Below are 14,993 nucleotides of genomic sequence, written 5' to 3'. Positions count from 1 at the left end.
CGAGGGGTAAGGGTCAGGGATTGGATCTCCCCTTCAGAGCACTGTCTCCATCCTCGCAAGGATTTTACAAGCCATCCTGTGGTCCCTGAGACACTCTCCTAGGATTCGTCTCTTAATCTAGAGTCTGTTGCAGTAAAAAATAAGAGTTTGCAACTATTTATTTATTACATTTCTATACCGCGTTTCACAAAAATTAAAAACATTCAAAGCATAAAACAACAGTATAAAACCATAATATAAAATACAATATAAATGCTCAACCAGATAAAAACAGCAGCAATGCAAAATTACAAATTTAAAACACCAAGTTAAAATTTATTTATAGACTGTTAAAATGCTGGGAGAATAAAAAGGTCTTCATCTGGCATCTAAAAGCATATAATGTAGGTGCCAAGCGAACCTCCTTAGGGAGCTCATTCCACACCTGGGTTGCCACAGCAGAGAAGGCCCTCCTCCTGGTAGCCACCTGCCTCACTTCCTTTGGCAGGGGCTCGCGGAGAAGGACCCCTGAGGATGACCTTAGGGTCCAGGCAGGTACATATGGGAGGAGGCGTTCCTTCAGATAGCCTGGCCCCAAGCTGTTTAGGGCTTTAAATGAATCGGGCCCGGACCTGGACTGGCAGCCAATGAAGTTGGAAAAGGACTGGCATAATGTGATCTCGCCGGCCAGTCCCTGTTAGTAAACGGGCTGCCTGTTTACTCTTTGAAAACTAACAAAATGAAGAGCCTATGGTGGCTCATGCCACAATCCATTTCTTGTTAAAGTCTTGCACATTTGTGGTGGCATGAGCATTCATGGGTGCCTCAAGACGCCTTCTTTTTGCTTTCATTTCTCTAGCCTTCATCCACTTTTAGACCAATGGCTTCACTGTTGTAACACAGATAAGAAAGCTGCAAAGAACCAGCCTCAGCACCCTGATCTGTGTGGGCAGAGAGAGCTGTGAGGAGGGTTGTTTGTCAGGGTTTTGCAGTTCCTTGTCTCGCCAGGACCTGCCAGCTGCCGATGGCTGACTCTCTTTAGTGCATTGCGGGCTAAGCCTGGGGCGGCTGGAGCTGATAAAAACCAGACGCTCATTATTAATAAAAGACGTTGGTCGTGGCGAGAGCTGGGGGTGGGGGTGGCAGGGAGTGAAAGAGAGACCAAGCACCACGGAGCCGGCCGGGCCCGATACTTGGGGACGTGGGACGGACAGAGATGAAAGAGGTTTGCGCAGCCTGGGAAGACAGATGGGTTGAGGGGGAGAGAGGTTGGCTGTTCTTTCTCAATCAGGGGAGGGGGACTCATCTCCGAGGCACCCTGAGCCTTGGGAAGGCGAAATTGGCTGTGGGAAATTAACTCTTAGCTCTCCTTGACAATATGAAAAGACACTGATTGGGGCAGCATGGAGAAAATTCTTTCTGTCAGTCTAAAGTCTTCCATAACATTGCAGGAATCACAATGCAAGTGCGGCCAGCTATGAGTACATGCTCTTTTCAACAAAAATGGGCTTGAAGGCCACATGTTCTGTTTCTGCCCCAACTGGGCATTGTGTTATTTGTTTTATTGTGAAATAGTCTTAGCATTTAGGACTGGTTTAGTTTCTCCACTATAGATCTATCAGTAACTCATGAAGCCTTACTATCTGCTATCCTGCCTTCATTGGTTGTTCCTAGGAGGAACTTTGAAACCAGTTTGGGCCAGTACATCCTCAGTAGAAGCAAGGCCTGGTTCTTTGCTGCTGTCCTGAGTTAAAAGCCTGTCTATTCGCGGGGAAAGCCCCGTGGTGACTGAATCTGCACTACATCGTTTAGATGATGCAAGTGCAGGTTCACAGTCACTCCGGGGCTTCCTCGTGATGCTGCGTTTTGAAAAAGTCAGGGATTTAAACCAACTTTTTAAAATGGAGTGACATCAACAGGGCGTTTTGCTGTGTAACGTCTCTCTGGAGCCAATCCGGGATGAACCCAGAGGCGGAGCCTGGTGCAAGGTGACCAACAATTGGTCGCCTTTCACCAGGAAGAGGGCGGTGGCGGTTTCTGGACCTAGATGGCCGCCCAGAAACCCCGTGCTCCCTCCTCAGCATCAGGATTACCCACCGCCACCCCGGGAGAGGGGAAAAGCAGGGTTGAAAAGGGAGGCAGTGCCAACCCAGCACCCTGAAGACAACCCCTTGGTCTTGCATTATCTTCCTTCACTTCATCCATAGTTTTTATTTTATTTCATGCTTCTTCAACGTTCATCCATCCATCCTCCTTCTACAGTTAAGTATTGATCCTCTGCATTTGTTAGCTGCCTTGCTGTTCAAGATCTTTTATCAGTAACGATGAAGATTGATTTACATGGAAGTGTGGACTGAGTGTGAGTTTAGCTGCCTAGATAGACACATAGCCTGACTTGAGTTGAGGTCAGAACAAGATCACCCAGTTTTCTTTTTCTTCCACTCTCCTTGCTGTTGCTTCCCTGCACATCTTGACCTGCTGCTTAAAGGGGCAGCTGGCATCCGAGTTGTGGGTGCCATGTTTCCTTATGGGTGTTATAAGAAAACATATCTGCTACGCTTGGAGCCAGTGTGAATTAAAGAAAAGTTACAGAAGTAGTGCAAAATCATTTTATGACACATTGGCCTGCCTACTGCACACTGGGGGGGGGGGGGGAATCTACGCTACTGCTTTAAAGCACTTTAAAGCGCTTTATAACAGTTTTGACAACCGTTGGGGCCCAGGACACACTGCATATACAGGTTTCAAAATGTTTTCGAAGTGCTTTAAAGCACTTTAAAAGCAATAATGTAGATCCCCCCCACCCCCGGGCCTGTTCAGAAGACACCTTAAACCCTGCTGGTTAAGGCTTTTGGATAAGCAGAAGGGTTTAAGGTGACTTGTGCGATGCATTTTGCTAAACCCTGATCACTCACTAACCACAGTTGGTTCGTCTGCAGCAGGGTTAGCAGCTCTATCCATAGCTTAAAGTGTTGTGTGCGACAGCATGGCTTGTGGTTAGTGCTAACCCCAGAGAACCACAACTTCGCTAACCACAGAGCCTGAAGTGTCACCTGAACAGGCCCACAGTCTTTTGTAATGAATGTGCAGTCTGGATGGTGCTGGTTGCCATGTGGTTGGTTTCCTTTTGGCTACAGGGCTGGACTAGCTCATCAGTGGCCCCTTCTGGAGTTCTGTGGCTGTGAGCAGAGCCTCTTGGGAGGGCAGTGCAAGGCATGCCCAGAAGCTAGGCACAGCAGGGCTGTCCTTTGATCACCAACAGACTGATCAGCACAATATTGTGCTTTGATCAGCATAGTATTGTAATCTAATTGGGAGACACAAGGAAAGGAGAACTCTATGTATGGAGCCTATAAAAGATAACTATGGCACCTCCCCAAATGCCATGACCAAGGGCCAGTGCCTAAAATTATATGTCAAGAAAAGAAGTAAATGGAGTACTTTATGGAAATTGCTCTGAACTTGCTTAATTTGTATAAGCCTTTTATTCAGAATGTAATATTGGGATTTCCAAAGAATTTAGAGTATTTTCCCAAGGACTGCAGGGGTAAGTGATCTGTTGGGCATGGAAGAAGAGGCTTGGAACTGAGGAGAGGGACTTTTAACTATATGTGAGTGGGGGTGGAGGAGTTGGCTGCTGGAACTGCTTCCCCCTGACCTTTTGTAGCTTTCCTCTGTCTGAAACAATGAGGACTAGAAACATTTTCTTAAATGAAACTGAAATCTCAGAAGCCAACTGATCACAAGTCCAGATTGTATTTAGAGGACTTGATTTGAAGTAGTCCTGCCTGTGACGATCACATTTTGTTCATATATACCATCCGCAGTCTCAGATTGTAGATAGAAAGTCAGGACTATATTGCTCTGATGTTTTGATTGTGCCTCCTTTGGAGGGCAGTTTGAAGCAAGCAGGTTAAAGCTGTATGTGTGGGTGGGTAAAAGGAATGGAGAGGAGAGCGTCTCCTGGGTTTATTGCTCAGAAATCATTCTGATGCTTGCCATTTCTGCACACTCTGACAAGTTTTTCCCTTCTTTGGAATGTATAATTCTGTTATCAGGACTTTTGTAGGTTGGTGTGTAGGAGAAGTGCAAAGACTCCCTTTGGGGGAGGATCCATCTCTGAAGAAAAGGATTTTTCTTTGTCATGGAAAATATGCAAATGTTCTTTCAGTTCGTTGGCCAGAGTGCATGTGCACGCGCGCGTGACAAAGAGAGCGAAAGGCATCAGATACCGAATTCAGTACTTGCTAATCATAACAAAAATGCTTGCTCACCACCAGCCATCAGAATTAGAATCTGCAGTATAAACAGTGAGCGGGCTGTGGTTACATTTGGAAGAAAATTGCTGCTTTCTGCACAAGTGCCTACTGGGAAAAGGGCACAACTGCTGCTGAGCGACTGCTCCTGGAGATTCACGCTCTCCTCCCTCCTCAGGGGTTACTGGACATCTGTGCCAGGGCCGGCATCAAAGGGTAGGCATGGTCGAGCACCTGCCCAGAGTCCACACCTCAGCAGGGGCCCACTGACCAGAGCACCCTGGAGTTCCTCTTCCTCTTCACCATGGCAACCTGCTTGTTCACCTGCCTCCCACTTTGGCCAGACAAAGGTGGTGATGGGAATGAGGAGCAGGAGGTGCCACTTGCTCACTGACTCTCTGTCTGCCAAGCATACAAGTGGGAGCAAAGATAAGAGAGGGGATGAGGAGCAATATCAGCAGGTGAAAATAGCAGTGAGAAGGTAGAACTCACTGAGGAAGGGGGCCATTTGAGGGTGTCTTGCCCAAGATCAATATGCGGATGATACCCAGCTCTACCTTTCCTTTTCATCAAACCCAGGTGAGGCAGTGACTGTTCTGAACCAGTGCCTGGGCACGGTAATGGACTGGATGAGGGCTAACAAACTGAGACTCAATCCAGACAAGACGGAGGTACTGTTAGCGGGTGGTTCATTTGTCCGGCGAGGTGATGTTTGCCCTGTCCTGGACGGGGTTGCACTCTCTCTAAAGGATCGGGTCCGTAGTTTGGGGGTGCTCTTCGATCCAGAACTGTCACTTGAGGCACAGGTGAACTCAGTGGCAAAGAGCACCTTTTATCAGCTTAGGCTGATATACCAACTGCGCCCTTATCTGGACAGTGATAGCCTAGCTACAGTTATCCATGCTCTGATAACCTCTCGTTTGGATTACTGCAATGCGTTATACGTGGGGCTGCCTTTGAAAACGGTCCGGAAGCTTCAGCTGGTACAAAACAGGGCAGCCCGTTTACTAACAGGGACTGGCTGGCGAGATCACATTACGCCAGTCCTTTTAGAACTTCATTGGCTGCCAGTCCAGGTCCGGGCCCGATTCAAAGTGCTGGTATTGACATTTAAAGCCCTAAACGGTTTGGGGCCAGGTTATTTGAAGGAACGCCTCCTCCCATATGTACCTACCCGGACCTTAAGATCATCTACAGGGGCCCTTCTCCGTGAGCCCCTGCCAAAGGAAGTGAGGCAGGTGGCTACTAGGAGGAGGGCTTTCTCCGCTGTGGCACCCCGGTTGTGGAATGAGCTCCCCAGAGAGGTCCGCCTGGCGCCTACACTGTACTCCTTTCGTCGCCAGCTGAAGACCTTTTTATTCACTCAGTATTTTAACACTTAATTTTAACTTAAATTTAAATTATACTGTTTTAACTCTGTATTTTAACCTTATATCAATTTTGCTGCGTGGTTTTATCCTGGTTGTGCTTTTTATATTGTATTTTGTATTTGTATTTTTAACTTGTTGGTTGTTTTATGATGATTTTAATTTTTGTGAACCGCCCAGAGAGCTTCGGCTATAAAAATGTAATAAATAAATAAATAAATAAATAAATAAGATCCCTGAAAAATCTGGAACAAGGATTGATCTATGGCAGGAGGCTGTTTTGGGAAGGCTTAGCCAATGTACAAACAGAGCGGTGGACTACATAGGCCTTTACTCCGAAGAACATAAGAGCCAGCTTGGTTCTTATTTTCTTATGCTCAGTAGTCCTGCCTGTGGTTGGAGTTCACACACAGTTGTAACCGCCAGCCTTTATTGTGGAGGAGGGCTTGCGGGAATGGTTGACGCCAGCCATCCGTAAGAATTCCACGACAGGGACCAATAAATAGGATATTGTTTAGCATGGGGAAAATTCCTATCCACCTCACTCGTGCACCAGAACAGATTTCTCCCTGTCCTTATTACATTTGTGCCCCACCCAGTGTCATGGTATCTCCATCCTTCAGGATTTCATGGTCATCCGATGCATCCCACCCAAGTATTTGGTGATCTGCAGATATGAAGAGTGAACCCCCCCCCCTTTCTGTTTTAGCACTAGGTGTGTGGAGCGGATACAGGGCCAAGGGGTGGGGCTAATTTGAAAGGGGAAAGAGGACTCCATCGCTGGAGAGACAAGACTGATGTGTCTACGTGGGTCATGACGGCATAGCTGGAATGTGAAGGGGTCTGCATTGGTGTGGAGTCAAGGAAACACGGAAGAGAGATGCTGTTGGGGAAAAGGTGACATCCTTGAAGGAAAAGGTTATGACTGCATGGTTCATTGCACAACACTTTCTCAGTTGTCTCTAAAATCATAGGGCAGTACCCAACACGATACTGCCATTATTGTAAATGATGTTGCGCTAGCATAATCTTATCTCGAGTTCAACACCAATAACATTTGCTGGCACTATTGGCTTTGTGTTAGGGATAGTTGATGCTAGTGAAATGTAATGCTACTGACAGTGATGTGGGATGGAAAAAAATCATTAGTAACAATGAATGGATGCCAATTGCAAATACAATATTAGGCAAGCTTGACAGTTTCGAAATTGTAATTAATGTTTTTCAGGTGATTATCCCCCAGCAAGTATGTGAGAGAATTCATATATGTCAATTTAAAAATCTACATAATACAACATTTAAAAACATAACATAAACATTTAAAGTGTGCTTTACATTCCCCCCCACCAAATATTTCAAGTGAAATACTTATGGTGTTTTGGGACAAAAAAATAACATGGGGTACTTTTAAAGCTTCATTTTCTAAATATAAGTACAATTTAGTCATGCTAAATTAGAACACTCCTCAGGGCACAGGTGGGCAACTTGTGGCCCACCAGTTATTTTGGCAGCCAACTCCCAACAGCACTAGATAACATAGCCAGAGGCAACGGGTTGCTGGGTGTTGTGGCCCTCCAAATGTTTTGCAAGTTGCCCACACCTGCTTTAAGGCATCCCAAAAAATTCCGATGCAAATGACCCTATGCAAGTTAGCCTAATTTGCATAGACATTCCCCCCTCCCCCCGAAAATCTACATCGCTGGCTAGATAAGATCAGAAGAGCCCTGCTGGATCAGACCAAGATTCCATCTAGTCCAACACTCTCTTCACACAGTGGCCAACCAGCTGTCGACCAGGAACCCAAAAGCAGGAAACGGTTCAACAGCACCCTCCCACCCATGTTCCCCATCAACTAGTGCACATAGGCTTACTGCTTCTGATATAGGAGGTAGCACATAGCCATCAGGACCACTGATAGCTTTCTCCTCCGGGAATTTATCCAACCCCCTTTTAAAGCCATCCAAATTGGTGCCCATCACTACATCTTGTGGTAGTGAATTCCATAGAGAACTATGTGCTGTGTGAAGTCTTTCCTTTTATCTGTCCTGAATCTCCCACCAATCAGCTTCATGAGATGACCCCAGGTTCTAGTATTATGGGAGAGGGAGAAAAATGTCTCCCTATCCACCTTCTCCACACCATGCATCATGTTATACACCTCTATCGTGTCTCCCCTTAGCCTCACTTTTTCCAAGCTAGCAGTAGGGATGCAATGGATACTACCCATTAAGCAAATACTACCCATTAAGATACTACCCCTTTGCTCTGGGTCAGCTTTTGTTTCCAAGCTGTGAGCTTCCCTAAGCCTTTGTAATTGTGGCAGGATAAAGATCTAAGTAATAAATATTGACTAGAAAATTGTTTCCTTAATGTATTTATTATGAAATTTTAATCTTGCTTTTCTTCCAAATAGCTCAAAGCAGGCTAGGGGGTCCCTCACTTTTATCATTGCAAGTGCCCTGTGAGACAGGTTACCCTGAGATGGTACTTCCTGAATGTCACTTCAGCTTCATGTCAGGGACTGAATCTCCCCAAACATAGCCCTACTACAATGTCCTCTAGAACTTTCTCTGTGTTTGCAGTAGTGGTGGGCAGCACAGACATGCACCTACATCAAAAGAGTGATTTGGTTTGCAAAATGAAGTACTTGAAAGCTGTGGTGTGCCAGACATGTTGTTATCCATAGAGTCTTCCTCCTGTCCTCACTTGCTTCTTAATCACTAAGGGATGATGTTAAACCCCAATTAAAACATAATGAGCCAGACACCCAAAATTCCCAAGTTTGCTCAAAATGCATGTCACATGTGTCAAACTGATAAAACCTCAGGTCTTTTTAAAATGCCTGCTTCATTTCCTATCCTTTTTCTTTCAACTTGACAGAACTGTATATATTGGGCGGTTTATGATAAACCACAAAACTAGATTGGACCGACGAACCCCATGGTAATTGGATTGGTAGGACTCCATGTCAAGTTAGACATCGAGGCAGAACATAAGAACAGCCATGCTGGATCAGACCAAGGGTCCATCTAGTCCAGCACTCTGCTCACATAGTGGCCAACCAGTGATTCATAAGCAAGACACAGGCAACAGCACCTTCCCACCGATGTTCCCCAGCAACTGGTGTATATAAGCTTACTGCCTCTGATACTGGAGGTAGCACATAGCCATGAGGACTAGTAGCTATCAATAGGAACTTATCCAACCCCCTTTTAAAGCTATCCAAATAAAGCCTGTCGCTACATCTCACGGTAGCAAATTCCACAGTTTAACTATGCATTATGTGAAGAAGTACCTCCTTTATATGTCCTGAATCTCCCACCAGCCAGCTTTATGGATTCTAGTATGGGAGACTGAGAAAAAACTTATATTGGAATGAGACCATTGATATAACAAGCAAAATAATAATAATCTAGATCTGGAGTTCTTTATTTATTTATTACATAATTATACTGCCCAACAGCCTAAGCTCTCTGGGCAGTTTACAACTAGAATCCAGTTTAAGACTTTAAAATCAAATAAAACCAGAATAAATTACAGTCCAAGGAAGGCTTGTTTTAAACTATATGTTTTTAGGAGGCGTTTAAAAGATATTACATTATTAATAAAAAGTTCTGAAGATTTTTCCCTTCAAACAATTTAAATGGGTGCCAAATAATACCAGGTTGTGAAACGAACAGGGAATTGCCATCTGTTGCTCAGGGACAAAAAAGATGGGCAAGACCTCGTATTTTTCTGGCTATTTCATTATTTGCTTTTGACTTTGTTGTTCAGCTCCCTTCCTCTAGAGATCACGAGGCAACTTTAATGCTTGAGGTATAAGTGTGTCAATGCTCAGTATCACTTTATTATTAAGTCTGTAGCCTTTGAGGCTCAAGCCACATGTGAGGGAAGCAGACCTGTATCTTCAAACGCTCCCTGCACCAATTGCTTGGAGCAATCTATTATTTATGGGCATTTATATTCCACTGAAGATAATTAGAACGGCTTCTAAACTATAAAAATACCTAACAATAATAAAAACAATCTTAAGGTAATACCGCAGAAATACAAGAGAAAAAGGCAGGCGCAGTTAAAATTCTGTGGTATAAATGGCCAATAGCTTGAAATAAACTCATCTTAATGGAAGGCCAGCAGAGACAGAGATCCAAGAAACCTTCCTCGTGAGAGTGTTCCACAGCTCCAAAATTGCAATACACTGGCTGCAGTTAGAGATGTAAAGGCCTGAAAATAAATGGACACGTGTTGGGCTGTCGGTTAACAGCCGTTCAAATGGAGGATTGTCCTCTATAAAGTAGGACACCTGGCCACTCTAGGTGTAAAGGATAACCCACCACAGAGATGTTTTCAGCAGCAGATCGGTGACATGCATTACAAGTTGTTCCCCATTTTGTGTTTAAGATGCCATAAGGTTCTTTGGTTGTTTTGTGTTTCCTCTGTGATTTTGCTGAAACAGACCAACGTGACTGCTCTTCTGGAATAAGTGGTTTGTGGATTTCAGCCTCACTGTCTGAGTAAATGAAGGAGAGAATGAAGTATGACACTTAAAAGAGCTGTCTAAAAAGTCACCATTTCAAAGATGATACAGAGGTGATTTTTAGACTCTTGGAGGCTAAACTCCCCATTGCATCTGTCAATCACAGCTACCATTGCGAGTAGCTGTCTTTTCCATGCAATGTGGGCAGATTTTCATGACCTCCTTGGTCCTCAAAATCAGTGAATGGAACCCCGTTTTCCCAGAATTGAGAAGGGGGAAATCCTAGATGCCAGCATAAAATATTAAGAAGAGAAGATTGAGGGAGAAGAGTGCTATCAGGAGACATGATAGCACTCTTCAAATACTTGAAAGGTTGTCGCGCAGAGGAGGGTCAGTATATCTTCTTGAGCATCCCAGAGTGCAGGACACGGAATGATGGAGTCAAGTTACAGGAAGCCAGATTCCGGCCCAGACATCAGGAAAAACTTCCTGACTGTTAGAGCAGTACAACAATGGAACCAATTACCTAGGGAAGTCGTGGGCTGTCCCACACTAAAGGCCTTCAAGAGGCAGCTAGACAACCAAATGTCAGGGATGCTTTAAGGTGGATTCCTGCATTGAGCAGGGGGTTGAACTCGATGGCCTTATAGGCCCCTTCCAACTCTACTATTCTAGGATTCTAAGAGGTTGGGCACGCTACTGCTTAGGTTTTCCAACCTGCTGTTTCCTGTCTTTATTATATAGAAATCGCAACAATATGAAGCCGTGCTCAATTCAAAGATAAAAGCAAAGAAGAGCAAAACATAGGTCTTTGGGTTGCTGTGTATATTAGCATATTGCACTTGAGAATTCCCAAGTGCAACACAACGCAAGCGCTGCATCATTTATGATGGCACGCTTCTGTGTAAATTGTGGCTTTTGGTTGCAAAATGCTAGCAAGCGGTGACCTGGGAAACGGATCACACTCACACACACACACGCACACACACACACACACACACACACACACTTGTGTGCATTTTTCAAACTAACGGCATGTTCCTACACCAAAATGTATGGTTTTGTACTTGGCAAATATTTTCTAGAGAGCTAAACATAAACACATGAAGTAGCCCGGCACTTTTATTACACTGAATAGGGTGGGTGAGATTTGGTAGAGAGTCATCGAAAGAAGAATGGCGAAACCACATTTTTTAAAAGCTTCTCCTGCTCCTAGGCAGAGTGCTTGTAAGTGTGAGTGTGATAGACAGATAGAAATGGATCGATGTCATTGTGATGGTTGAAACCAAGTCGCAGAGGTGCCAAAAATGTGCTCCAGTCAGAAAATGCTCTCTCTCTCTCTCTCTCTCTCTCTGCCAGGGGCTAGTGTCTGCATCACAGAATATCAGCCGTGACAACTCTATTAAACGAATTCTCTTTTCGTTTGAACTTTTGTGATTAAAGCTCACAAGCAGCCGTGCCTCTGAGCTGTGAGTATCAGGTCTGGGGACTTGGGATGGTGGGGAGGAAGTGAGGAACATGTGCAAGACAGGGATGCAGATAGCAAAGGATGGAGGGGGAAGAACGGGATTGGAAAAGCAGGGCAAAGGCGCAGGAGAAGGGGGGGGGGCGATTTCAGCAGAAGACAGGCTGACAGGGAGGGAGAAAGGATAATGACAGACCGAAGGGAGCGGCAAACAGTATCCTACAGAACACAAATTGTGGAGCTGGGAGTCTTCTAGCATCCATGTGCCATCTCAGAACAGAGAAAGAACAAAGAGCCAGGATGGAGGAGAGATGGAGAGGTGATACTGAGCGGCAGGGGAAGCTGCTGTCTAGCTTAGTTCAGCAGGTAGGTCGCTCAAGCGTCTCTGATCCAGTTGCTGCTCCTTTTGTACACCTGCCTGCCCTTTCCCTCCCCTAGGTTTTAGAGACTTTACTTCTAGGTTATATTTTTTGAAGCTGGTTTGGGTAGTGGAGGCTGGTGGCTTTGATTTCAGTGGGACAGTGAATTCAGTCCTGGGTTCACTCAGAACCAGTCAGAACTCTAAAGCAACTTGGCTAGCTCCTTTAGAGTTCTGCCTGGTTCCGGGTGAATCCTGGAGTGAATTCACTGTCCCACTGTCATCGGAGGCACCAACCTCCACTGGATTTGGGGTTTGCGAAAGGAGGAAGGGGAATGGAGGAAGCATCACTTTTACCATAACCCTTCCAACCATGACTTAGGGACATAGCCAAGTGCCAGAAGGTGAGCAGCCCAGGCAAACATCTCTGGGCCACAACAAAGGGGCCCATTTGTAATCCTACCACATGATAATAGCCAATGTGGCTAAGGTGTCTGACTTTATAGAGGATAGTCCTCTATTTGAAGGGCTGTCTAGACCAACTCAGGTTTAAAGATAAAGAACTGTAAGAATAAAGAGCAGGGGTCTTGATGAGATGTTTTTAGGCCTGGGTATCTCTAAATGCAGAGATCTCTGAAACAGTAATGATTTTGGAGGGCCTTAGACTGTACAGATATCCCCCTTCCAAACACCCACACATTCATGTCACAGATATTGACATTTTCCACAGGGTGGCTTGTTAACCATGCAGTGTGGCTTATTTTTCTTGAATGGGCCACCTGGAGAATCCATGGTTTGTAGCTGGGTTGTTCAGGGTGGTTAACAGGCCCCACTGCATAGTTAACAAGCCACCCTGTGGAAAATGTCCTGGGTTCAGACAACCCACTAACCCCTCGGTTCATCAAACAACCCACGGTTCAACTATGTGATAGCATGTTGTGTGAACTGCCCCACTATCAGTCCAGAGAGCAAACCCAAACAGCCCAGGGTACTGTTACCTGTCTTAAATGTTTTCTGGTTGTGTGCTGGGAAGCAGCTCAAGGATGGAACTGGAGAGAAGGGCTGGCTCTGGAGGAAGCATCGTTGTCACTAGTGGTGGTGGTGGGAGCACAGGAAATAGAAATCATGAAAAAGAGAGAGGAAGGTGTACAAGGTCTCCTCTACCCAGAAGCACTGTTTTTGGTGACATCAACAGGTATACCCTCTACATCAGCCTTCCTCAACCTGGGGCGCTCCAGATGTGTTGGACTGCACCTCCCAGAATGCCCCAGCCGAGCTGGCTGGGGCATTCTGGGAGTTGCAGTCCAACACATCTGGAGCGCCCCAGGTTGAGGAAGGCTGCTCTACATTTTCAGAGTTTGATTCAAGAACCATAAACACTAGAAACATGCTTGATAAATTTATAGGTATGATTCAATAGAGAGGCTTACCTGGTCCTTCCATTATGGTCATTTAGCACCAAGCGAAGACCTTTTTATCTCCCATCCATTGAAAACCCTCAAAACACCCTGTTTTTAGTGCTTTTAGATTTTTGCCCTGTTTTATTTTGCTGCTGCTTTGGCTTTGCTTTTACGTGCTGCGTTGTTTTTGCTCTCCGCTGCTGGTTTTATCTTGGTTTTATTATCTGCTCTTTTTATCACTGTCTATTGTTTGTCTTTCGTTATTAATTTACCTGCGCACCGCCCAGGGCACTCCGGTTATTGGGCGGTTTAGAAGTGCAATATATCATTGATAAATAAATTCACCGGATGCGGTTCACACAGTTCTGTGCAGGCGTGATTAGGTCACAAATGGCTATAGCAGCCTGAGAGAATAAACTCCCACAATAGTGGGAAAATAGGAAAATGCCAAATGGTTTACCCAAATACTGCAAGGTATTTAAATCAGCCATGGAATCTGCTGCTTTAGCCCCTTTCTGAACTATTTAGTGCCACCACCATGCCCCCGAAAACTTGTCTTCAACTCTGTTGACATACTGATTGGTGGTGTAGATTGGTGGTGTAAATGTTATAGTATATGTGCTCATCATAACAATCCCCATGGCCACACCCCCAAGGAGAGGCCAAAAATGCAGCCAATTATGTTGATCCATATCAGTGAGTGTAGATATACTGAAAAGCAACCACCACAGATCTACAGAGAGAGAACTCTGATGCTGGAAAATATAACTTTATTTTCAATAAAGCCCAACGCATTTTTGCCCTGATATTTTTAGGAGCCGAAATGTAATGTCTTAAAATGAACAATAAACAACAGCAAATCAATTCAATACAAATTGCATACGCCTTTGTACTTACTAGCTTTAAAATCACCTTCTGAGAACTCAGAATGATATATCTTTTCAACTCAATTACTGGCAGGTAAAATTATTATTGAAGCAAAGCAAAAGCAGCAGATTAAATATCCTATCCCATGGGTGTTGGCAGTCCCTCACTCAGGTGCTAGTAATTTCAGAGATATAAACAGTCAAATTGTTCTGGGTTATCTAACTACACGGGAAAAACCAACGGAGTGTCACCAAAAAAAAAAAAAAAAAAAAAAAAAGCTTCAGTTACAGTAGAACAAAGAACTCTAGTTCCTCTTTAAGGCCTTGGGAGGTTAATGTTTTTAGCCTTAGAATCCACTCCATGTCCTTTCTGTATAGGGACCTATCATTTTATGTGTTTAGTTTCTCTACTTACCAGATCCTCACATACAGCACAGCATATTTTTTAAAAAATGACTGACTAGTTAGGTACCCATTGTATTGTTTCTGATGTTGCAAAATAATAATAATTATCATATCCTTTTCTGGAGAATCCTTGATATTTTTCCAACATAAAATGGGGCACTGTATAATATTAACTACGTTACAGGTGTAACATGTGGTGAGTGGTTCAAGGGACATAATTTACAGTTGGAAGGAGCCTCAGACTCCGCCATTTTGCAGGTGCATCTACAGTAAGCACAGTGCCCGCAAGGATGATGACCCTAAGCATTGTTGCTCCTGGTATAGATGTGTCTGTTCTCACTAAATTCATTCCGGACCAATATCTCTCTCATATCTGCGGGATCTCCTTCTCCCATACAATCCGCCCCGCACACTCAGGTC

The 14,993-nt window shown here is 44.7% G+C and overlaps 1 protein-coding gene and 1 long non-coding RNA gene across 3 annotated transcripts in view; one reads left to right on the top strand and one right to left on the bottom strand.

Moving 5' to 3' along the window:
* The window catches only part of EPB41L1 (erythrocyte membrane protein band 4.1 like 1), a 209,528-nt gene that overhangs the window by 111,542 nt on the left and 82,993 nt on the right, over positions 1-14,993 (top strand). The gene's annotated exons all lie outside the window — the stretch shown is intronic.
* LOC134411530 (uncharacterized) lies at positions 9,160-13,493 on the bottom strand. The gene is made up of 3 exons (XR_010026357.1): positions 13,333-13,493; positions 12,901-12,991; positions 9,160-10,112 (listed from the first exon to the last, which is right to left on the bottom strand). It is a non-coding gene; the product is annotated as an uncharacterized LOC134411530 (long non-coding RNA).

This window comes from Elgaria multicarinata, chromosome 1 (assembly GCF_023053635.1).
Source record: "Elgaria multicarinata webbii isolate HBS135686 ecotype San Diego chromosome 1, rElgMul1.1.pri, whole genome shotgun sequence".
Classification (NCBI taxonomy): domain Eukaryota; kingdom Metazoa; phylum Chordata; class Lepidosauria; order Squamata; family Anguidae; genus Elgaria; species Elgaria multicarinata.
The sequence above is the reverse complement of the archived record's forward strand: the minus strand, read 5'-3'. Positions and strand labels throughout refer to the sequence as shown.